This window comes from Eumetopias jubatus, unplaced genomic scaffold (assembly GCF_037043125.1).
Source record: "Eumetopias jubatus isolate StellerSeaLion01/CBP00866 unplaced genomic scaffold, mEumJub1_p1.0 scaffold_6, whole genome shotgun sequence".
NCBI lineage: Eukaryota > Metazoa > Chordata > Mammalia > Carnivora > Otariidae > Eumetopias > Eumetopias jubatus.
In genome coordinates, this window is record NW_028274812.1 from 3,908,299 (window position 1) to 3,934,895 (window position 26,597).

General features: G+C 37.9%; 1 protein-coding gene across 1 annotated transcript in view; it reads left to right on the top strand.

Moving 5' to 3' along the window:
* Positions 1–26,597, top strand: part of PDE10A (phosphodiesterase 10A) — a 291,715-nt gene that overhangs the window by 156,425 nt on the left and 108,693 nt on the right. The gene's annotated exons all lie outside the window — the stretch shown is intronic.

Sequence of the window (26,597 nt, forward strand, 5' to 3'; positions counted from 1 at the left end):
TGTCCGTGGAAAAGTGACAGCACCGTGAATTCTTCACTGACTTTCCATGCAACAGGCATTCAGCAGTGCCAACTATACAGCACTTAATACTTTCTTAGCTCTTGTGTGTGCTTCTCTAGTCAAAACAAAATAATAAGCTTACCCTGAAGCCAGTGGTTTTGAAATTTCTAGTTTGAAAAGCTGTAACAATTTTTAGGGCTTGTAAAGGGTGCATGATGTCCACGTTTAAAATATTCAGTTCCTTTTTCTTGATACATCGAATGATTGGCCTCAAAATAAACTTGGACCTTACCTGGTAGCCCAGTACCATTTGAAAATGTTCTCTTCTATAAGACAGGATAAGGTGAATTATTAAAGCCAAGAGAGTGATAGTTTATCATATTTTTGTTTCTTATTTACAGTTTCACCCTGTTTCTTTGGAGGTGATCCCTCCCTTCCATGAGTCAGTCTTCTGATAGTTCAGTTTAATCTTTGTAAGTATCAGTAAACAGAACTAGTGCAGCTGAAGGTTGAGAAAATGAGTTTACTGAGATTCCCTTTTTAAAGCCCATGATCTATCACTAAATACAAGAAAATACACTATAAACATATTTTATTTTTAATTTTTTTAAAGATTTTATTTATTTGTCAGCGAGAGAGAGAAAGAACACAAGCAGGGGGAGCAGCAGTCAGAGGGAGAAGCAGGCTCCCTGCTGAGCAAGGAGCCCGATGCGGGACTCGAACCCTGACCCGAGCCGAAGGCAGATGCTTAACTGCCTGAGCCAGCCAGGCGTCCCTAAATATATTTTATTTTAGGATAAAATAATTAAAATATTAAATTCTAAATAATAGTAGTTTTAGATAAAGTATACTTTCTAATTGAAGTATAGCTGACATACAATGTTGTATTAGTTTTAGGTGTACAACGGTGATTTGGTGAGTCTATACAGCATGCGATGCTCACCGTGAGTGTAATTACCATACAAAGTTACTACATTAGTTTTGACCATATTCCCTGTGCTGTACTTTTCATCCCCATGACTTGTTTATTTTATAACGGGAAGTGTCTACCTCTTGGTGCTTTTTATGTTTCTATGTAGCTGCAAAGAAAACTTGGAATTTCAAAGTAACTATTGTTGGATATTAATGAAAGTTGCAGAGACTATAGCAGGTATAACCAAAGATACTAGATAAAAGCATTGTGGAAGAATTGAGAGCATGAGTTAACCTCTGAAAACTCATATATTTATATCCTAAACCTATGGCCTTAAAACGTCTTAGAAAATATTAGAAAAGAAAGGATGCAGTCCATGAATTATGAGAGTATCATGTAGCTTTTGTAAATACAATGTACACTTGTGATAAAAATGGAAATAGGCAAAATGCATTTTGGTTTTATTATGAAAATAGTTTTTACCTGTGAGCCCTCCTAAATAGTCTCTGGGGGGCCCAGAAGTCTTGGAACCACATACTGATAATTGCTGCTAAGTAAAAAAAACGATGAGTTTGAATGCAAAGTTGGACTTCTAGCTATGGCTAAGTCAAAAAAGTGGCCAATCCTTTTCCCAAAGTTGGTTATAAAATGGGCGGTAATGGACAAAAATAGTCATTTTAGTCTCTAGATATCAATCAAAGGCATACAACAATGCAAGAGGCATTTATGATTTGAAAACTGTGACCTTCAGATAAGAACTTGTGGGCATTTGTCGTGTTATGTCTGGTAGTTGCTTCCATGGCTTCCGGTCCCCTTGTTGGCTGGTGGCAGAGGTGCTGACAACTTCTCTGCTGTATTTAAAGGGGTTTGCTCAACTTGACGTGTTGGACAACCTCCTCTTCCCGCACCCAGTGGCAGTTTGGGGGCTGGTGAGTGAGGAAGGGCTGGCCAGTGACCTAGTTGCACCAGCCCGAGATTTCAGCCAAGATTGAAGCAAACCTGTTCCTGTGGTGGAGAAATCTTCACAGCTTCTTCTGGTCAACTCTTGGAAAATGCCTGGGTGCAACATAAAACTCGAGCAGACCTGAAAATGATCCAAATTTTAGATATGCTCTCCTTCTGATGGACAGACCCATCAACAGTGGATGGAGGATGAACCAGCCGTATGCCAAAATTTAGACTTGAATGAGACAGATTGCTGGAAAGGTGCAAATCACCAAAACTGACTCAACAACGAAAAGAAAATTTGAACAGGCCTATAATAATTAAACATCTTCACACAACAAAAAACTTGTTCCCTGGTGACTATAATGGGAAATTGTATCAAATCTTTACAATGGAATAATACCAATCCTTTACACACTCTCTCAGAAAATAGAGGAGGGGGGAACCTGCCAGCTCGTTCTGAGTCCTGTGTTACCCTGTGGAGGCCACACTAAGACATCATAAGAAAACTGCAGATCAACGTCCCTCAGGAGCATAGGTGAATAATCTTTAAATAAAATTAGGAGACCATTTCCAGTAGCATATGAAAAAGATGATACAGTATGACCAAGTGGGAATAAATATATAAAATGAATTCCATTTGTATATACTAGAAAAGAACAGTTTGAAAGAAATTAAGAAAATCATTCCATTCATATAGGAGCAAAAAATAAGCTGAGGAATAAATCTACCAAAAGAAATGCAAAATTTGTACCTGAGATCTATGAAACATGCTGAGAGAAATTAAAGAACATCTAAATAAATGGAGACAGATTCCTTGTTCATAGATTGGAAGATTCCGTACTGTCAGAATAATAGCTCTCCCCAAACTGATCTATAAATTCAGTGCAGTCCCTGTCAGGATTCCTGAGATCCTTTTGCAGAAATCGAGCAGCTGATTATAAAATGCAAAGGACTTGGAGAAGCCATAATTCTGAAAATGAAGTTCAGTATTAAGGATTCGGATTACTTGATATCCAAAATTACTATAAAAATGAAGTATTTCAGACCCTACATTACTGCCACAAAGATAGGTATGTAGATCAGTGCAACAGATTTCCAAGTCCAGAAGTAAGTCTGTACGTGGTCAGTTGATTTTTAACAAAGGTGTGACAACAGTTCATTTTGAGAAAGGATAGTTGTTATGGAACAATTGGATATCCACATACCAAAACAAAAGAAAAACAGTATACCCTTTTCTCACATCATAAACTGAATTTAATATGCATCATATACCTAACGTAAGAGCTAAAATTCTGACATTTTTAGAAAAGAATTGGAAAAAAAATATTCATGACCTTGGGTGGAGCAAAGAGTTATTTCGTACAACACCTAAAGCATGATTCATAAAATTTAAAAACAAAGGTAAATTGGACTTCATTAAAGACTTGTAGCTAGAATATATAAAGAATTCTTAAACTTTATAAGAAAATACCCCAATTTAAATTAGGCAACAGATTCAAATATGATTATCCTGAGGAAGATATACAAGTGACCAATAAAGCCTGCTCAACATTGTTAATTATTAGGGAAATGCAATGAGATATTATTCTACACTCACATTTAAATAAGTATAATAAAACAAATACAGTATCAAGTATTGGTGAGAATGTGGATAAACTGGAATCTTTCTGATTTGCTTTTGGGAAAATAAAATGGTATAGGTATTTTGGAAAACAGTTTTCCAGTTCCTTAAAAGGTTAAACTTACCATATTCTCACATCCACTCTTAGGAAAGGAAAATATGTCCACACAAAAGACATGCATGCAAGAATTCATAGGAGCATTATTTAGAATAACTCTAAACTGGAAACAAAATGTCCATCAGCTGGAAAATGTTTAAAACATGTTTGACAGCGCAAAGTAGTGAAGTAGTGATAACATTTTCTAATGTGGATGAACCTCAGTAACACTGTACTAATAAGCAAAAGAAGCCAGATGCAATCAACAATATATCCTGTGATTCCATTGATATGAAATGCCCAGAAAAGGCAAATCTGTAACAACAGAGCCCATCGCATGCCTGATGTGGCTGGACTATGGGTGGGAGCTGGGATTAAATGTAAATGGGTATAAGGGAACTTTCTGGGATGATAGAAGCATTCTAAACTGGGTTGTTGTGATGGTTTCACACCTGTACAAATTTGCTGAAATCACTGATTTGTATACTTATCATGGGTGAATTTAATGCATGCAAATTAGACTTTAATTAATGGGATATAATATCATTGCAGACCTGCTAATGAGAAAACAATATCACTGCACACCTCTTACAGTGGCTAAAATTAAACACACTGAATGTACCAGGTGTTTTGGAGGATTTGGAGGAACCGGACCTCCCCCAGACTGCCTAAGGGAATGTGAATAGGTAAAACCACTTTGGATATGGTTTGGCAGTTGCTTAAAAGTTAAACATTCACCTACCATACGAGCCAGCCCTTCCCTTCCTGGCTGTTTACCAAAGGCAAATGAAAGCCTATGTCCATGCAAAAACTTACACACAGATATTCAGATCTTCATTTGTAATAGCCTCAAATCAGTAAGTGAGTGCATAAACATATTGTGGTAATAATTTTTCTTCAACAAAAAGAATAAGTTATTTATACAGACAACAATGTGGATAAATCCCAAAGCGGTCATGCTGAGTGAAAGAGGCCAGACACAATCCAGGCACACTACATTGTTCTGCTTATGTGAAACTCTGGGAAAGCAAAGCTATCTATGGAGCCAACAAGAGATCAGTGGTCACTTGGAGATGGGGGTTGAGAGGGACTATAAAGGATCTGTGGAAGTGATTTATGATTAATTATTTTAATTGTGGTGATGGCTTCATGTCTGGATACATATGTCCAGGCTTACCCATTTTTTCACTTGCAGTGTGGGCAGTTTATTATATGTCAATTATACATTAATAAAACTTATAAAAAGTGTAAGTAATGACTTTTTTAAGTGCTACTTTCCAATTTGAGAAAAGTCTCTTCCTTCTGGGAATTGCTTAGAGGTAGTCTTTGAAACAATTGTTCAAGTGGTTTTTTTTTTTAAGTGTATATTGTTTTTGATGTGGTTTTTTGACATAACATTGTTTCATCTTAGATGACATTTGGTAAATAGCACAGAATTTGTTGATAAGACAGTTTTAAAAAGATTTTCAAAGCATTTTCTTTAAGATTTATTTATTTGAGAGAGAGAGAGAGCAAGAGCATGAGTGGGGGGAGGCTGAGAGGGAAAGAAGAAGGGGGAGACAGAGAATCCCAGGTAGGATCCCTGCCAAGTGGGGAGCCCAGTGCAGGACTGAGTCCCAGGACCCCGAGATCATGACCTGAGCTGAAACCAAGAGTCAGATGCTCAAGCGACTGAGCCACCCAGAGGCCCCTTGATTTTCAAAGCACTTTTAAGGGACCAAATAAATTTTAAATATGGATCATATGGTATTACTATTTTTAATTTTCTGAGGAACTGCCATACTGTTTTCCCACAGTGAGCCACCAATTTGCCATTCCCATCAACAGTGTATGAGGGTTCCTCTTCCTCCATGTCTTCTCCAACACTTGTTATTTCTTATCTTTTTGATTGTAGACATTCGGACAGGTAGAAGGTAATACATCTTTGTGGTTTTGATCTGCATTTCCCTGATAATTAGTCAGAGTGAGCATCTTTACATTTCTGTTGGCCATCTGTATGTCTTTTTTGAATAAATGTCTATTCAGGTCTTCTGCCCATTTTTTAATTGGATTATTTGGGTGTTTTCGTGTTGAGTTGTATAATAAATTCTTTATATATTTTAGATATTAACCTCTTATTGGAGATATCGTTTGCAAATATCTTCTCCCATTCAGTTGGTTGCCATCTTATTTTGTTGATGGTTTCCTTCATATTTACCCAAAGAAAATGAAAACACTAATTTAAAAAGATACATGCCACCCCTGTGTTTATGAACAGCATTATTTACAATAGTCAAGGTATGGAAACAACCTGAGTGTCTGTGGATACGCAAATGGGTAAGGAAGATGTGGTACACACACAAACGTACGTGTGTGGGTGCACACACAGAGACACATACGCACAGTGGAATATTAAGCAGCCACAAAAAAGGATGAGATCTTGCCATCTGTGCCAACATGCTTGGACCTAGAGGGTATTATGCTAAGTGAGATAAGTTAGACTGGGGAAAAAAATCAGATACCATATGATTTCATTCATATGTGGAACCTAATAAAAATGAATAAACAAGAAGGAGAATCAGACCTATAAATACAGAGACAAAGTGATGGTTGCCAGAGGGGAGGCAGGTGGAAGGATCAGCAAAGTGGGTGAAGGGGGGTGGGAGACACAGGCTTCCAGTTATGGCGTGAATAAGTCGCAGGAATAAAACGCACAGCAGAGGGACTATAGTCAGTGGTAATGTAATAGTGCTGTGTGGTGACGGATGGTAGCTAACAGTTGTGGCGAGTGCGGCATAATGTATCAAGAAGCTGAGTCACAACGTTGTATACCTGAAACTAATGTGACACGCATGGTGTGTCAACCGTACTCAGAAAATTTTTAAAATATTTTTATTACCCTGGAAGACACCCAGATAATAGGAACTTTTTAATAGAACTTGTTCTCAAGAAGTGTGTTGTTAAATGTTTAATTGAAAAGCAAAGTAGGAAGGATAAAGAAAAACAGCAGCTAAAAACCATTCAGCTATGATTTTATGCTTCTTGAACATCATTTTTTTTCCCCATGGTGTGTTTTATCTTAATCCAGAGTTTTCTCAAGGATGACAGTTTCCCACAGAAATGTTGTATGAACAATGTCTGCTATTTTTGTTATGTTTTGCTTTCATTATAGGATCGGAAGACTAATAGAAACCCACTTAGGCAGTGAGATGATCCCACACAAGGATTCGAGTGGGAGCATTCCTGCTCCACATTGCCTGCGTTGACAGGGCACGTATGGAGGCCTTAGCAGTTCGCGTCCAGGCAGGGATCTGGACAAGTTTGGGAGGAGATAGACTGAAACCTCCCTGGGAGGAGATAGACTGAAATGCAGAATGTCCCCAGGGAGACTTGCTGAATGTGGGCTCAGTATAGGTGGCCATTGATGCCTGTATGTCTGTTTTTTAAGTGGATCATAATAGTAGAAGTGTAATGACACACGCGTATAGGGGTGAACACTAGTTTACAAATACTGTGTTATTTAATCCTCAACATTTGTAAGGGGTAGGAAGTCAGGAAGCCTTATGTGTTGGTTTCCAGCTTCCTTTTCCCACTGTAGTACTGAGCCTTCTCAATTCAAGGAGATGGGGCCCTGGAGTGCAAGAACATCCGTCTGCTCCTAGCCCAGCTGCAGCTTTCTTGGGCTGCTGGAGCAGTTTCTCTCCACAAACCTCCTGCCCAAGTCAGGAGTTAACTGCTTGTGGGAGTTAACTGCTCAGCCTGTCTGGGCGGCGCTTAGCCACACATGTTGCAGATACAGAATGACATTTAGCCCCAGCATGAAACAGAAGTGCTAGATAGGGAAACAGAGAGACAGTTGTAAGGCAGTAGGAATAACGGGCAGCTTCAGCCAAAACTCATTCCAGGGTCACCAAATGGTGTTTGTCAGCAGCATATATTCTAGATCCCACCTGAGGCCGATGGGGCTAAGGCTGTTGATAAATACCTGCCGAGCTGATGATCCCTGGTTAGAAAAAAACCAGAATAGAGGCTCTGAGTTTCCACTAGAGAGACACCAGAGTACAGGGACCTTCTGCTTTGAAGGAACATTCAGTATTTCTAAAGTAGGGAGAATGTTGAAGATGTATATACCAGAACATTTATCACAGCATTACTGTAATGCAAAATACTGAAATCAACCTCACTGACCGTCAGTAGGGAATATTGAGTAAATTGTGATGTAGTTACTTTATGAAACGTTTGTTGTGCACATATTGAAGATTGTTAGGTCTCCTGTCTAGAGAATATCCATGAAATTCTAAGTGACAGAAGGAAGCTGCAGCGTAACGTGTGTGGTTCGACGCCATGTTAGTGACAGGAAAAAAACCAGAAGTGATTTTATTACACGGCTATGCTTATATGAGAAATGACAAAGGTGGGAAGGGGTGCCTCCCACAGAGTTAACGTTGGTCCCCATGAGCGAGGGTGTGGAATTGGAAATTGGGAGCAGTAAGATTATACCTGTTTTCACCATATATTTTGGTATCATTTTATTGGTTGTATCTATATCATGTGAATGCATGTTACCCTCAGAATATTTAAACAGCTTGGGACGCCTGGCTGGCTCATGGTTAAGCATCTGCCTTCGGCTCAGGTCATGATCTCCAGGCCCTGGGATTGAGCCCCATGTCAGGCTCAGCGGGGAGTCTACTCCTCCCTCTCCCATTGCCTCCCCCCCCCACCCCCTGCTCATGTTTTCTCTCTGTCCGTCTCGAATAAATAAAATCTTTTTTTAAAAAGAGAATATTTAGGGGCGCCTGGGTGGCTCAGTCTTTAAGCATCTGCCTTCAGCTCAGGTCATGATCCCAGGGTCCTGGGTTTGAGCCCCGCATCAGGCTCCCCGCTCTGCAGGAGGCCTGCTTCTCCCTCTCCCTCTCCCCCTGCTTGTGTTTTCTCTCTCGCTGTCTCTCTCTCTGTCAAATAAATAAAATCTTAAAAAAAAAAAGAATAAACAACTTTATAAAAAATTTTAGAATTCATAATTTAAAATGGTTTTTGATCAACTTTTGAATGCAACCAATTTATTGCTACACAATTACAAAATCAAACTGGAGTTCCTATAGCCCTGCTGACATCATACACAGAATTTGTGAATGTACATTTAATTTTCTGATAGAAGATCTGTGGTTTTCCTCAAAGGAGTTTGGCCCTGCCAAATAGTTGAAAATATTTCTTAGAGAAAATGTGAGCTAAATCCTCCCACAAACCTGCATGTTAAGACTTAGGTTTAGAGCAGGAGCACTTCAGGTGTGAATGGGAAGAAAGGAGGGCCGGCTGCCCTTTGCCTGGGTCAGTCTGACCAGCTCTTCATGGTCTCCCTCCCATCCGGCTCCATCCTAGGTTCTCTTTTACGCTGCCCTCACTTAAACTGCTGGCTTCTTTGACTCCTTCAAAGATGTTAGATTCCTGACTTTCCAGTCTTGTACTTCCCAACTCAGCTGCCCACGGCTGGCAGTCCTGCCAGAGCTCTGTGTCTTCGGGGCTTGTCACTACCTGTCCCCTTGCTTGGTGGAATCTTTGAAATGACCTCGCCTTTTATCTGAAACTCCCACCATCTTTGCCCTTTGAAACTTGAGCCCCCTCCAGAATTTCCCTGTTGATGACCTTTCTTTGGCTCCGGACTATTGTCTGTGAAATGGACTGACTCTAGCATTTTTATGATTAACTGGCTTGGGAAGGGTGACTACAAGTCTTGACCTAGTCTCTCCACAGCCCTGGGAAGTTGCTGTTCCCATATACCAAGTGATAAGTGCAGATGTATGCAATATCCTAGTCACTTGCCAGGAGCAAGCCCTTATGTAGCAGTAGGAACACATAGCCAGGGAGAATGGGGACCCCGGTGACCATTTTGACCAGCAATAATTGGAGAGACTCTAGTACTGACTGATTAATTTTATTCAACAAATAGATAAGGATGTCCTAGGAAGGAAGCTAGACACGGGAGATATATCACTGAACAAAATAGAGACAGCCATTTGCCTTATGTAACTTAGTTCATTTAGCAAGGAAAAAGATTGTTTACCTTGCAGACAGGTGGAATAATGGGGAGTGTTGTGGAAGGGGGTGGGGCACAGAGGTCTGATAGTCTTTCAGTAGGTTGTAAGGCTCTGATGTCATGAGGTTGGGCGGCTGCACACTCAGGTGTCATTGAGCCCTAAATTTTACCTTTTGTGCATTAAAAATTTTAGATGGAAAATTTCTAGCTAGGGAATAAAATATTATTAAGTCAAACATCCTATTGAGAAAAAGCTGTACTTTTTAAACATTTATAAAAGCAACAGTGATGTCAATTGAAACCAAAGATTTAAGACTTGAATTTATTAGCATGAAAAATATACACACGTACACATAGGTATGCAGACAAGATTGCTTTCTTTTAGCATTGTGTATGACAATGGGGATCTTTCCAGGTGTACCTGCAAGTGTTTGTGTGTGTGTGTGTGTGTGTGTGTGTGTGCGCGCGTACATACGTGTATGAGAGAGAGATTAGTCAAATCAATTAATATAATTTGGCGAATGGAATGTATATATGCAGTGTAGCATAATCTGTGTAGCATAATCATAGAATGATTGTTGTACCTATATTTGCTTACATATAAAGATGTCGATATTTTGTTTTTAAAAAGCAAATATAGCTTAATTTAGAATGACACTATACTTAACTATAGGGAACAAACTGGGGGTTGCTGGAGGAGAGGGGGTAACTGGGTGATGGACATTCAGGAGGGCACTTGATAGTAATGAGCACTGGTTTTTTTTTTGGTGTTTTTTTTTTTTTAAGATTTTATTTGTTTATTTGACAGAGAGAGAGAGAGTGAGAGCAGGAACACAAACAGGGGGAGTGGGAGAGGGAAAAGCAGGCCTGCTGCCGAGCAGGGAGCCCGATGTGGGGCTCGATCCCAGGACCCTGGGACCATGACCTGAGCCGAAGGCAGACACTTAATGACTGAGCCACCCAGGCACCCCAACACTGGGCGTTATATGCAACTAATAAATCACTAAATTCTACCCCTAAAACTAATAATACACTATATATTAACTAACTTGAATTTAAATAAAATAAAAAAATAGAATGACACTATTTTATAAAATGTGAATTATATTTACATGCATATTGAGGCACAGAAAAAGTATAGAAGGAAACACCTATAATTTTTATGATGAATAACTGATTTTTGTATTATATTTACTGATTTAAATTTTGTCTTCATTTATTTATATTTTCTAGTTTTTCTACCTTTAACATATATAATAAAAATGAAATAATGAAAGTTTACATTTATGAACATGACTGAAATCTTTAGAATATTATTTTATTGCTTCAGATATTTGCAGTGTACTTAGCACAATCTTACACATATAAAAAGAATAGATATGCCTTGGAAAAGTTGTTTGAACCATTCCAAATAGATGTTGAACTTACTAGACTACAGAAACATAATTTTCCCCATTAACTTTTTCTTTTACATTGTTATGTTTTCTTTTGTTTTTCTTATTTTTAGAAATAATTTATGTACATAGACCTTTTTACTATGAACTTTCAGGTCACTGAATCTCAGCATTATTATGACAGATCTATTAGGAGATAGAATTTATTTTTACAAGGATCATAGAAGGAAGACTAGTTTAAACAATTTTTGAAAATTTTTACCCAACACATATTAGAAATGATGTAAGAAAGGATATGTCTGGGGGAGGAGAGCATTTGTTACTCTGGAGAGCACATGCAAAAACTGTGAGTATATAATGGGAGAAACAATTGCGTTTGTAGAATTTCTGGTTTCTTATCTCAGACGTGTTTAAAGGGTGCATCCTGGCCTTGTCAACCATTGTTCATAGATTCCCCAGTGTTATTGACACCCTGATGATGGTCTCTGTTCACAAGACTTCTTGCTGCCACAGCCTAGTCACCTGTATGTTTTCTCAGTGCCCCTTTGTCCTCCACACCTGTGCCAGTGATAGCCTAATTTTCCTGCACTCATTCAGTAGTTGTTTCTGAAGCATTTTCCATGACCTGGGAGATGGGGTGATGGCCCAAGGAAGGTCATGCCTTGCTTTATCTTGTAAGAAGCCTAGATTACACTAAAGTAAAAGACGGGAGACTAAAACTGTCTACATTGCCACTCCAAGTGAATTTACAAATGTGAAGTATTTTTCTTTTGTTGAAAGCACAGTTTGGTCCACTGATCTGTATTTAATTTCTCCTTATTTGCTTAAGGATTTAATGACTGAAGATGACCAGAAGGTTTTAGAGAGACAGTGGTGCTGCTCACCATTCTCATTCATCCATGGAGCATAGCCATGGGATAAAAGAAGAATAATCATCTAACAGGAAATAAAATCCTTTAATTTCCTTATACAGTCCTGGGGAGATGTTCTTTTATATGTATCTGATTTATTTGTCTACAAATATCAGGATTTAATATTTTATTCTTTCACAGTATTAAAATAAAACCACCTATCAAAGCCCCTTGTCATTTTTTTCTTCTTCCTATAACATTAGTGGACATTATGTTTTCTTTCTAAGGTTGTGATAAGAAGATTATCATAATATTAGGTGCCATTTTATCCTAAACCTCAAGGTTATTTTTATATTAAGATCTCTGCTCCCATTTCTGCAGCATTGAACCCTCCGAAATGCATGGTTGTGTGGTTTTGTATTTCAAAGTGTTCATTTGAGTTGTCTGCTAATTTTAAATCATTATTTTATCAGCATTTTTTCAGATATTTTCTAGTAGATTAGAAGTGTCTATAATGTCACAGATGGATAAATTCTTTGACCTGTATCAGAAGGTTGTGTAGATTTTCTATTCAATACAGTGACTTCAGGTCTATTATATGTTATTGATTGTAGTTATTCTGTGCTTTTTGTGCTGTGGGATATATGAAATTATTAAATTAAAGCAAGTCAGTTCATTGCTAGAAAATAATATATCTTTTGTTATTTCAAGCTAAGAACATAGTAGGCATTGAATAAATATTCATAGTTATCATTAATAAATTTATTTTACCTTATTTATACCCGTGGATAAATATGATCGAATAGTTATTATATATATACGGCCATTCATTCAACAGAGATTTATGAATCATCTACTTTGTGTCACACACAGTTCTAGGCATTGAAATATAGAATTCCACAAGAGACATCTTCGCCCTCATTGACAAAGGAGGGGTAGAGGGAAAACAAGCAATAAAATAATAAATTAGCACATTATATATTATGTCTGACGTCCTAAGTAATATGGAGAAAACAAAAAGCCAGTGTAGGGACAGGTAAGTGTGAGGAGGGGTGCTGATTTATGAATCATCTACTTTGTGTCACACACAGTTCTAGGCATTGAAATATAGAATTCCACAAGAGACATCTTCGCCCTCATTGACAAAGGAGGGGTAGAGGGAAAACAAGCAATAAAATAATAAATTAGCACATTATATATTATGTCTGACGTCCTAAGTAATATGGAGAAAACAAAAAGCCAGTGTAGGGACAGGTAAGTGTGAGGAGGGGTGCTGATTTATGAATCATCTACTTTGTGTCACACACAGTTCTAGGCATTGAAATATAGAATTCCACAAGAGACATCTTCGCCCTCATTGACAAAGGAGGGGTAGAGGGAAAACAAGCAATAAAATAATAAATTAGCACATTATATATTATGTCTGACGTCCTAAGTAATATGGAGAAAACAAAAAGCCAGTGTAGGGACAGGTAAGTGTGAGGAGGGGTGTTGTACTTTCTGGTAGGGGCTCACAGGCGTAGGGCTTGCCTTATTGACTTAAGTAGGCAGGACTGCTCAGACAGATGATAGCTCCGTACAGCAGGGAATCCCGATGAACGTTATTTTAGAACTAAAAGAGAAACACATTTAAGTGTTTATGTAGTAATACATGAAAGAGATAAAATGCTAAAATTTCTACCCAAGGGAAATATTTGGGGAGTTCAAGCTTATGCACCCAGAACTTACGTAAATCTTGTATACTTGGATTTAACACATGATTATCTAGGCCAAGTGCCTCACACCTGAACTCCCTGTGCTTATTTTATTTGAATATATTTCATCTTACAAGTCATTCACAGACCTGTGAGTAGCAGTATTCTCTTTATTGTCTTTAACTGTGGCATAAAACAAAAAGGAAAGTACAGGAAATGGAATCATGTAGTAGTGGTTTTTCTGCTGTGTTCGTTAGAATTCTATCCTTACACAGAAGTGCTGCTTCAGGGGTTCCAGGAATGTTTGATTTAAATTTGTTTTAACTATTTAAAACTAGGTTAAACTAACAGTAATACTTAAGGAATACTTAAGTGTACCAAGTTTTAATCTTGGAGACCGCCTGGAGATTAATTTTGTGCTGTTGGTTTCATTCATTTTTGTGCAGAACTCCGATAAAACTTACAGTTTTATCTGTACATTTGTTTGAACGTCTTATAAATGTGTCATACTAGTAAAGTTTCTGCTCTGTCCTAATTTTTTTCAAAAAGGTTAATTTAGTACCTATTTGATCACAAGAACATACTCAGGAGTTGGTTTATTGTGTGTTTGGGTGTTTCTTGTTATAAAAAATTTGTATTTGCATTTGTTGTATATTTAGTGATTAACTTTGAAAGAAAATTTTGTAAATATGTCTCTTAAGTTTCTGAGTCATTTTAATCAAGAGGTTTTGAATTTGTAAGGAAGTCTATAAAACAAACAAACCTTCCAAAACAATGTTTTATCTTTTGTATCTTGTTATCTATGTGAACCATTATGGGTCTCTGAAAGAAAAACCCAGAAACTAATCCGATTCTGAGACTGATGTAAGATTACAGATGCCTTCCATTACACCTGTTTCAAAATTTTATGTTAACCAGAACAGCTTCTTTGTTCTCATTTGTTGACTTTATAATGAGATAGGTAATAATTTTTAACTTTGAGAGTAAATTTTTACTGATAAAACACATCAGGTTTGGTTATAGATAATAGAAATCAGTCTAAGCTAGTTTAAACAAGGAGAAATGTATTGGGCCACCTAAAAATTATTGGAAGGGCTGGAGGGGTCAACTGTAGGCAGAATGACCAAGAAAACTTCCTGGCTGCAGAAATTCAGCTCCTCCACTGGAATTGGCAAAGGTACTCCCTCAGCTCCAGGAAGCCCAGGGAGGCAGGAATCTGGTGCCTATAGATCCACATTGTCTCTGTTGATCCTCCCAGAAAAGGGGGTAACCTCATGCCTCTTTCTTCCCACTTAGCTCAGTTCTGGACTCCAGTCTCACATTACTAGTACATCTGATCAGGTGCATCTGATCAGGAGATTTGACAATGTCATTTTTAATTTCCAGGACAGGAAGATCTTACAGGCAGTTGGAATTGATATTAAGCCAGTTACAATATCTGCTACTATGTTTCTTTTAACCTATTTAATCTACTGGTTTATTCCATATGAGATTTTATTTGAAAATAAAAACTTGCCCTGTTAGAAAAAGTTTGGGAAGTACTGGAAGCCTCAAAATTTAGATCATGATAGCACCAAAAACCATAGAACTGGGGCGCCTGGGTGGCTCAGTCGTTTAAGCATCTGATTCTTGATATCCGCTCAGATCTTGATCTCAGGGTCATGAGTTCAGGCCTCCTTTTGGGCTCCTCCACACTGGGCGTGGAGCCTACTTAAAAGAAACAAACAAACAAACAAAAAACCCCCGCAGATCTTCTGGTAACAAGTGAATGGCTCTGCTGGATTTGAAGCCCCAATAAACTGGTCTTTGTTCTGACTGTGCTCCAGAACCGTGGCCAGTTTGTTTAGAGAGCTCAAGTCTATTGCCCCGCGATCTTAGTAGAGGTGAAGAATATGTAATCATTTATCTCAGGTAAATAATGTTGTAATTTATTTTTAAATTCTAGATACTTAATACTACGGCTGTGTTCAGTTAATTTTTGTAGTGTTAATAGAAAGACATCATAATATTGGTCTTTAATGCATTTTAGTTTAAGAATATGACTTCTTGTCTCTGTTCAGTGGTTATTTTCTCAAATTTTCCAAAATAACATTCTAAAAAATTATTTCTTCTTGGTAAAATTCTGGAATTATTCCATTATCAGTTCTTTTACCAATTTCCAGGGAAACACAGTCACAGTGTTTTTTAAGTCAACAAATTTTTCTGAAAATGAATGTTTAATTCACTTTTATAATTGATTATAATGAAGGGATGCCAGAGAATACTGAATTTCATGATGAGTCTTTAGCCTTCTTTGTCTAAATACAGCAATAAGATTGACTTGGATATATAAAAGAATCTGTAATTTTATTTATCTGATCTTGTCTTGCTCATGGTTTGCATTTCCTACTGATAGTGGAAAACGTATAATCTTAGCAATTAAAGGTCTCAGTTACTTCTACTTTAAACCTACTTTTTTTTCTTTTGCATTAACTTGGTGGTTCTTGGACACTTGGTGTTTTGCATACTTAGTCTTAGATCAGTACCTAGGACTAGCTTTTCAGAAGGTGCCAAACTATTTTCCAAAGTGTTTATATAAGAGTTCTAGTCTTGGACAGCTTCTTCCTAATTCCTTTCTTCCATCAGACAATTGGGCACAAAGGAACGCTTAGAAAGCATTCTGGTAGTGACGTTGAGTAGCCTTTGGCTTTTTTTTTTTTTTAAAGAATTTTTATTTTATTTTATTATGTTATGTTAATCACCATACATTACATCATTAGTTTTTGATGTAGTTTTCCATGATCCACTGTTTGCATATAACACCCAGTGCTCCATTCAGTACATGCCCTCTTTAATACCCATCACCAGGCTAATTTAACAATGTCCTCTGGAATCTGTTGAACCCACTGCTCAGGCTTCTAAGGCTAACATGACTCAGAGCCTTTTAATTCACGATGGGTGGGGACAGGGGCTCTCATCTGTCTGCCAGGTCTCCATGTAGACTCTTGCTGGTGGTGCCACCCCTTATGTCTTGCGTGAAACTCTTTGAATCCTTGACAGTCTATTGCTGGAGCAGCTTCACCCTTTCCTGTAAAATTCCTTTGGTTTGCTTGGCCTTGTGTCCCATGTGGTCTTCCATGTGGACATCAAAGCTCTACAGAATGATTTGAGGCAGCCTTGAGGGAAAAGAATGAAATTGGTCAGGTTGTAAGGTTCTTAGTAAATATGAAGGAATGACTTCAAGGTTGATGATAGTGGGAAGAATGGAGGGGGATGCAGGACATGTTAACCCTTACTTCTCACCAGTGCCTCTAGCTGGCACTGCAGTGTGGGGCCAAGAGGACATTCTAGTCAAGATGGTAACTTGAATGGAAACACCAGCCAAGAATGGAATGAAGAAATGCTGGTGCGTACTTCACACTGAGCTAAAGCCTAAGTGCAAGACAAAGCTTTTTGTTTAATCAGCTTATTAGGCATAGTTCATGTATAATAAATCTGACCAATTTTAAGTATATATAGTTCAGTGAGTTTTCACGAATGCATACTGTCACGTAACCACGACCACATCAACAGTTCTCCCTTGTAGAGTATTCCCATATGCCTCTTGGCAGCTAGTCTCCCCTCTATCACCCGCCTCTAGTCCCTGGCAACCTCCAATCTGCCTTTTGTCCTGCTTATACAATTTCACGTAAATGGAATCATACAGTGTGTTTGGTTTCTCTCACTTAGCAGAATACTTCTCAGATTCACCTATGTTGTGCTTTGTTCATTTCTGTTTCTCGGGAATGTTTTGTTATTTGGATATAGCGCACTTTCAGCAGTTCATATAGGTCCAGTTGCTTCACCTTCTTTTCCTTCTCCCTTTACTTTCTAATGGGTGTGGGTGGTATCTCATTGTGGTTGCACTTTACATTTCCCAGATATCTGAGGACGTCGACCATTTTTTAATGAATTTGTTTGCCATTTCTAGATTTTCTTTTGTGAGACTTCTATTAAAATATTTTAAAACTGGAGATATTTGTTATTTTAATATTTTGGATACAAGTTTTCAGTTAGATATGTAATACTCTATAGTTCTCAGTTTATGGTGTTTCTTTTTGTTTTCTTAACAGTGTCTTTTGAAGAGCCAATATACTTAATTTTCATAGAGGCTATTTTATCATTTTTTCCTTTATAGTTTTTTACTTTAATCCAAGAAATATGCTTAACTCAAGATTTTTCTCTTATGTTTTAGTTTTCACTCTTAAGTATATGATTCATTTCAGTAAACTTTTATGTGTAGTGTAATGTAAGGGTTGAGTTTTGTTTTTGTTTTTTTTTTCTGTGTGAATATCCATTTCCTCCAACACCACTTGTTAGAAAGATAATCCCTACTCCAGTGAATAACTTTGGTACCATTGTTGAAAAATCACATATATGCATACGTCTGTTTCTGGATTCTCTCATTTGGGTTCACTGAACTGCATGTCTGTCCTTATATTGGTACCATCAAGGTATTATATTTTTGTTTCAGCTCTATTGAGGTACAAGTGACAAATAAAATCATGTGTAAAGTATAGAACATTAGTATCACTCGCCATCAGGGAAGTGTGAATAGAAACTACAGTGTGATGTGATCTCACACCTGTCAGGATGCCTGTCATCAGATAGACAAGGGACTAGTGCTGCTGAGGACATGGAGAAAAGTTCTACCAGCTTTAACTGATGTCGCTGTAGACAGACTCCTGGTGTAACTTAGTGTAACTTCTATAACTTCTGTAGTTTTCAGAATTTACTTGGCTTCTCTGGGTCATTTGCTTTATCATAAAACAGTATACTTCTGTATGTGGTCCTTGAATTTTTCTGATTATGTATCTTACAACCTTACTAAATTCACTTAGTCATTCTAGTGGGTTTTTTTGGTAAATTCCTTAGAACTTCCTACCTGAGTAATCATGTCATCTGTGAATAGGGTTACTTTTTTCTTTCCAACCCAGTTTATACCACATACATAATATTTACATTATATGTAATATAATTTTATTTAATTTGTAAGTTTATAGGTATGTGTAGATACACACACACATACCCCCCCCCCCCCCCCACACACACACACTTTTTTGTCTTATTTTGCTGGCTAGAACCTCTAGTATAATGTTGCATAGGACTGGTGAGAGTAAATATTCTTATCTTGTCCCACATCTTAGGGGGAAGCATTTAATCTTTCATCCTCAGGTATGGTGGCACCTGTAGTTTTCTCATAGGTGCCCTTTATCGGGGTAATGAAACCCCTTAAATTCCTAATTTGCTGTGAGCTTTTATCCTGAACGAGCATCGGAGTTCTTTTCAAATGTTTTATCTCTGGGATTACAGTGTTGAACTGCCTGGTGACCAATGCCTGATAGCTTTTGTTTCATGTATTTTGTCTGGTTTTCTACTTGTTTATGACTAGAAGACAGTCTGTAGCAGTTAATCCTTCATGAGCAAAAGTGGCATATTATTTTCATACTGTAGGGAATGTTACCCATATCAAACTTCAGACAAAGGGAAAGTTAAGCATTCAATGATTCATTGTTGTAAGCTGTTACTTTTAAGCTAAAAAGTCCTTTAATACAGAATTATCTAGAAGTTGTCATTTCTTAACCGATACCAGAAATGTTGAAGGAGCAGAATTGTGGTAACAAGAAAGCCAATTTGCTGAAAATTGTGGACAATTAAATTCTTTTTTCAGTTCTAGTATTTTGTGTTAGTGCCTCAGGAACACTAAGCATCTGCCTGGTTTGTTTTATTCCTTTGGGTGGTATCAATACTAAATAAAACATATGTCCAATATAAGTGAACATATTCCTAGAGAATAAGCAATTCTCTGATGTAAGTACACCGCACGCAGGGCCATCCTCACTCACATGTGGCCTGCTCCTCTCTCTGCTGAGACTGCTTTGCTCCCATTGGCCTGAGCAGACTCTGTCCCAGAGCGGGTTTCCTGTGCTGCCCAGTCAGCTGGTCTGAAGCAGAAAGAGAACCGTTCACTCACAATCCTTTCCTTTCTTCAGACATTGAGAATTTTTTTTTTTTTAATAAAGTGAGACTCTTTAAAAGCCTTGTTGTTTTCCTTGTACATGCAAACAAGAAAGAAAGACAGAATTCTAAACTCCCTCCATCTAGTGCATGCTTGACGTTCTGCAGGGTGGGTAGAGGGAGCACGAAGCAACTTGGAGAAACGTAATCAAGTCCTTACATTATTTTTTCCTTTGAACAGCTAGCTATTGAGAAGTCCAAAGATGTGAAAATGAAGTTAGTAGCAAGTAGGCTACAGCAGACCCAAGAGTAACTTAACCACAGTTTTACAAAGTAAAGTTTTGCAGACAACTAAAAACTTTCGCAACACATTTCCTACTTATTTATTAATATTGTTACTGAAATGCAAAATATGATCGAGTCAGTAAAATTTAAACCTTTTTCTGAGTTCTTAAGGTTTATAATTTATTTAGTGCCAGGATCTTGTACTGTTTTCAGTTTTCAGTTAAGATCTCTGCTGACATAGTAGTGTGTGATTAGTCAAATCTCATGGAATCTCATGTACTCCAGAGGATCTTGGGAATCGGGAGATGAACAGTACATTTGGGACAATTTCCATCCTCAGAAAACTCCCAGACTATTCAGACTTTGATACGAAGCCCTTCTTTATCATTTTTATAAATAAGACAGGTAAGCTTTGGATTTCTCATTTTCCCACATCCTCAGTATTGAAGCAACATAATAAAGAGCATTCCTAAAATGCAGAAACACTGTAAGAGTTTTAGGAAAGCTCAATATTTTTTTATTTCTAATTCCTAAAATTTCTTAGTAGTTCCCAAATAGCCTCTTGCAACTATGAATTTTGAAAGGCATTATTAAATACAGAATTTTCCATGTTAAGACTGCATAATTTCCCAAATGTTAACAGTTTAAAATTAATAACTCCAGTTTCTCCTGTCAGGGTGATAGAATTGTTCACATATTTTAACAGCTCATATAGTATCAACTGATAAATCAAAATCAACTTAAAATGTTTCTATGTATAAGCCTGTCTGGCATGGGTTTGCTCAGGTTTTTCTCATGGTGAACTTTAAAGTTAGTTACCTTTTCTCACAGGCATGATGCCAATCCAGATAATGATCAGGACACATAGAGTTCAATCATAGACTCAACACAGTTCTAGGCCCCTTAGAGATAACTAATAATTTCTACAATATGTACAAAAGAAAAAACATGGTGATTGCGTCATGATACCTTTTTTCAGCTTTGCTTCTGTGGCCTTGATAAGTGAAATCCAACATATATATATATATATATATACACACATATATATATACACACACACACACACACACACACACACACACACACGCACATATATAATTTTCTCTTAGCTACAAGAGAGAAACTATATCATACATACAGCACTTACCTACCATATATATTCTTAATCCTTATAAAATATAAGGAAACTACTTTGTAAATTATTACATTTTATATGTATAGGAAAACACCTGTAGTTCTCACTATGCCATCTTAAGCCATCACTTTTCATTACAGAATTGGAAAGGTTCATGGACTAACTCTAGGAATGATCTTGTTCTGTTGATACAGAATTAAGTACAAAAGAATAGACTACAATAGCATATGCTAGAAAACATGATTCTCCACGTTATTAAAAATCATAATAGTCCTTCAGGGAAAAAAATAACAGGTTTACCTGTTTTATGATGTAGCTTGTGAACTTATATATATCCTCTCCCCCTTTTTTTTCTGACCAGGAATATCACAAGTATATAGTTCTTTATACCTTTCAGTTACCTAGCAATTTATAGTTTATTTCATTTTTCCCCATTAGTTGGCACAAACCAACTAACCTGGTGCTTAAGTTCTTGATTATATGGCTTCTGTTCTTCCATTAGTGCCTGGTTTTAATGTTAAAAAATTAAGAGAACAAAACAGAGTGATCGTTATCCTTACGAGTTACACTAAGAAGTTTTAGACCACTGGCAAAAGTGACAGTCTTCTAGTGTTTTACCACTCTGTTGATGTCTGAAGAAAAATACTCTGCATGCAAAAGCATCCTTGTCTGTATCGTAATCATTCAAGAATCTTTTTTGGAATGCCTTTTTGTTCAGTAATGGAAAAGAAATATTAGATGTTATCTCTTGTGTTCAAGGACTTCTGTTGAGTCAGGAAGTTAAGTCACCCGCATGTATGTAGCTATCAACAGAAGGCAGAATGTAATTCATGCCAGATTGAATGGGGAGAAACAAAACTACAGTTTGCTGACAGCTCACCGTGTGCAAGAACTTTATATACATTATCCCATTTACTCCTGACACCGTCTGACCTGACCTTCTCTTGTAAGTATGATATTTCCAAGTCTGGCAAGGTCAAGGAACCCAGTTACGGCTCGTCAGTGAAGCTGAGATTTGAAAATAGATCTGTTTGGACTCCACACTTACCTTTTTTTTTATAGCGCTCTGCTTTCCCAACAGGAGAGCAGTATATGAGACTTCTAAGGAAAGGATGCGCACAGGTGCCTTTGAGAGGGCCTCACGGGCAAAATGCAAGCTGAGCTAATTCCTGAAAAAGAGGAGGATTCAACTTTGGCAAGAAACAACAGGGACGCTCAAGTCTCAGGGTCTTTGCTCAGGCTAATCCTTCTGCCTGGAATGCACTTCCCTCAGGGAGCTGCTTTCGTAGCTCACCACCTGCACTAGGCACTCTGACCACCCCTTCCCCCACCGCTCTCTGAGATTCCCTAACCTGCGCCACTTTCCCACTTGAAGGCACTTACCACTGGGAACTTGCTGTACAGTTTAGTGTTTTATCATGTTTATGGTTAGAATAAAGTTTTATCATGTTTATGTTTAGAATAAAGCTTCATGAGCACAGGGATTATTGTTTTTTCCTTTTGTTCGAGATATATTGTAGGCACCTAGAATAGTGTCAGGCACTTAGTAGGTACTCAATAATTGTTGTTTGAAGGTATAAAGATTTTGAGTTAAGAGTTAGCAAAACATGTCTGAGGCTCTAGAATGACCAGTCTTATGGACTGGGAAGGGAGTCCCCCTGTGTTGCATATTCCAGTTGGAAAAATAGAGCAGAACCAAACTGTGAGGACTTAAACCCTAAACAAAGGAATTTCTTGGTAGGAATGGAAGAGCTTTCTGGAACTTTTAAGTAACAGTGTGTTAATTTAGTGGTATAAAAGTAATATCCTAGTAACATCTTGTTACCTTTCCTTCATGCTTTTTTGAAGTGTTTTTTGTTTTACCCTGTAAAATTGGCTTAATAAATAGGGGAATTAATTCTCACCTACGTAGGAGCCCCTAGGTAAAGCAGGCTTCAAGGTCGGCTGATTTCAGGTTGACTCCCCTGATGATTGCACCCACTAGGGCCAGTCATTATGCTTGTGGTTCTCTCAAAGCCATGAAACAGAAGTCCTTCCCTTTAGTCTGATTGGGCCAACTGAGGCATTTATTCAGTACCTGGCACGTATTACATGTTTGATAAATATTTGGGGATTGAATCTTAAGAGTGCATTGCTGTAAGAAGACGGCTGTCTTTAGACAAGCTCCACAGCTCCTGCAGAATGCAGGAATGGCTGGAGGAGGCTGAATGGAGCCACACCAGCTCCCAGGAGCTGGAAGCACAGTTGACTCTTGAACAACACGGGGCTTAGGGGTGCTGACCTGCCCCCCTCTGGGTATAACTTTTGACTCCCCAAAACTTAGCTACTAATAGCCTACTGTTGACCAGAAGAAACCTTACTAATAACTTAAAACAGGTTAACACATTTTGTATGTTAATATATATATGATAGTCTTAAATTAGAGATCAGAAAATACTAAGAAATCATAAGAGAAAATACATTTATAGCACTAGAGCATATTTGTCCAAAAAATCCATGTATACATGGACCTGTTGAGTTCAAACTCATGTTGTTCAACGGCCAATTGTATATATTAATTTTCATGGGAAATAAATATTTTCCATAATGAGAAGACAGATACGCTCTATTTAGGAATATTAGAATACCTGCAAAGCCCACAAGGTGAAGTGAGTGGACAGTCTTACGAGACAGAGGCACAGTGAAGTCCTTCCAGAAATCACTGATTTCTGTCACTTCTGGTCACTGTGTCTTTTCTTTGGATGCACAGTATCAATATCTTCAAGTTCAAAATCTTGAACTTCTCTTATCCTGTGGAACAAGCACTGAAATTAAACTTGTCCATGGAAGATGTAGTAAAAAATGTATGTTAAACTTAAGATCAACTTAAAAAGTAGAAATTGTTCAAGACACATTCTCGGAACATAGAGTAATAAAGCCACAAAGCTAAACACAGAGTAAAGAAGAAGATGATAAGCAGCCACAGAACTTCAAATCAGATATCATAGTGTGAATTCCCTTATGTTCTAATTATATTTGGATTCATTCCTGAAATCCCATTTCATATTCAAAGAACTATCAAAAGTCATCACAAAAGTAAAAGTACAAATATATGCACAGCTTTAAAGATTTATAAGTACTTAATTTTGATTTAAAGAATATCCTGACAATATAATTTGATTCTGAAAAAGTTTTTTCCACAAAGACATTTTCAAAAGAACAGAGCAGAAAGATCATCCCATCTTCCTCATGCAGTCCATAACTCCTTGCAAATCATCTAGCAATTCCAGGTTAAGAGCCCAAGGCTTAGAATGTCTCCTTCTAAGAACCCATGACTGGAAGGTCTCCATACCTCCAGCACACACTCGGGACTGAACTGTTGGAACCACATTAATAAAATCTTGCTCAGCAATAAAGCTTGCTTTAAAATGAAAGATGTTGGGAATTATGGCAAAGTAAGAAATTGCCATGGATGCAAGATTTTGAATAATTCATGAGCATCAAATTAGTAACAAAAATGTTCACAAGAGCAAACACTAATTTTTATGCAGCTTTAGGGGTTCAATTAACATTTGTTTATTCAACAAATATGTACTACGGGATCATTATATATGCCAGGCATGTATCCCGGTTCTCAAGGAGCTAACATTCTATTGAGATGAATAAACAAGAAAACAAAAACTAATTTCAGAGAGAGAATGTCTATGACTGTTAAAAAGAAATTTATTTAAAAGAAGAGAAAAAAGAGCATCTTCAATCTCAACATCATTTTAATGATTTTTAAAAGCTTTAGGAAGAACAGCTCATGGGGAAAAAAATCCTTTGGAGGATTACATAGTAAGTACACCTTCAGTATGTATAAATACCTACTGGTAGAGTATCTTATGGACACTCAAGTTTGAGAGGTGTCAAACAAAAACTAAAGGAAAAAGCAAAGGGTACATGTATTTACAGATATCTAGACATTCAAATTCTTCTTCCCTCGAGCCAGCATTCAGATCTGAGGATGGCTGTGGAGAGTGGGAGGTCCCAAAGTGCCACAGTCCCGAGTGCCAATCAGTCCTGAGAGTAAACTTCTTCGTACAACTGCTTTTCATTGTGTGCTTCTTAATCCACTGGGACATGTGGCCATGCTCACTGCATTTCTTAGATTAAAGTTAAGAACATGTAAGCCTCTGTAACTTTAGGATCTGTTAATACATTTGTTGCAATGGCTAAATTGTATAGTTCTATCTCTGGGGGCAGTCTGGGAGAGGTTAGGGGTTGGGAATTGAGAGGAGATGAAATTCTGCTATGATGTGACTTCAGAGTGGAAGGCAAAGTTAAGTGCTTTTCCTCCAACATGCTCAGGGACATTCTGGGCAATGAGATGCAGTACTCAAGTCACTAGGGAACAATTAGAAGAAAATATATAAGCAAGTGTGTATTAATACAATAATGCCCCAAAATAGGAACTGTTTATTGAACGTCTGTTCTCCAATAGTCCCAAACTTGGTAATTTCTGAAGGGCTCCAGGTAAAGTCATTTATGCAGCTAACGTGGAAATCTAGTTTCCTTTACGTTCTGGAACATCTGAGGGATGGGGTAGATGTGTGCATGCGCATGCATGTGTGCCTGTGTGTATGTGCGTGTGTGGCGAGCGACCAGTTTGGAGGCTGCTGGTTGATTTGGCACTAGACTTGGTATTATCTGTGGAAATGGTGGCAGGCAACAAATTGGAGAAAGATTAGCAAAAAAGAAAACAACAGGCATCAGCAGTTGGTTAATAAGGATATTGAAGGAGGAAGGAGAATCCCAACCCTGTTTGAACTTGTGGGACAGACATGTTTTTGTCAGTGTTGAGATAAATTAGACTTTGCTTTGGAGTAACACAGAATCCATGAGGTTTGGGGCATGTTAAGTGTGCACTAATGGTGGTAGTCAGACAGGATTTGATTGATGAGGAAGATACAAGATAGCGGTAGCATTAAATTAAAGGCTGCCTCCCAGTGAGGGCTCTGGAGAGGCCCAGCCCAGCCGCTCTCTGTAAGGGCCACATAAATACACTTTGGGTCAGAACCAGTGACCTAGAATGGAGTCTTGGCCAGTTTGTTTCTTGTGCCCTATTGGTCATGTGGGCGTACTGTTGTCCTGTGGCCAGCCCCACCGGGAGACCCCTTCAGAGGGTCACACCTAGGTGTGCCATCCATCCATCGGTCTCACTTTATGGGAAACACTGCTCACAAGCTGGTATAGGCGGCCCCCCAAATCCCAGGACCCATGGGACAAAGCTGCCCTGTGGACAGGTGTCTTTCGTGCCTTGGCCCGGATGCTGTGCAGGGTCGTGTCTTACTCCAGCAAATAAGAAATGCTGTAATTAACCCCAGCAGAATAGATGTTCACAGTCACTGTGATACTCATGTGGTTGTATCATTTAGAATATTATTTGCAGATGCTACCATTTCAGAATGTCTAACAAGACGATCTTGAAAATGGCCTGTGAATTGTTATGGTATTTCGTTTCCCTCCAAACTTTATTTGTACATCTAACTCTATTATGTTTAACCTTTAGTTGATAGATGTTCAAAGCCAAATTCTTAGGTTTTGTAAGAGAAAGCATAGCAAAATAGCCTTGTAGTTTATTGAGAGTGAATGACATATTCTGTATTTCAGAACCTACTCGGCGTTTCTAATTGTGTTTTTCCATTCCTT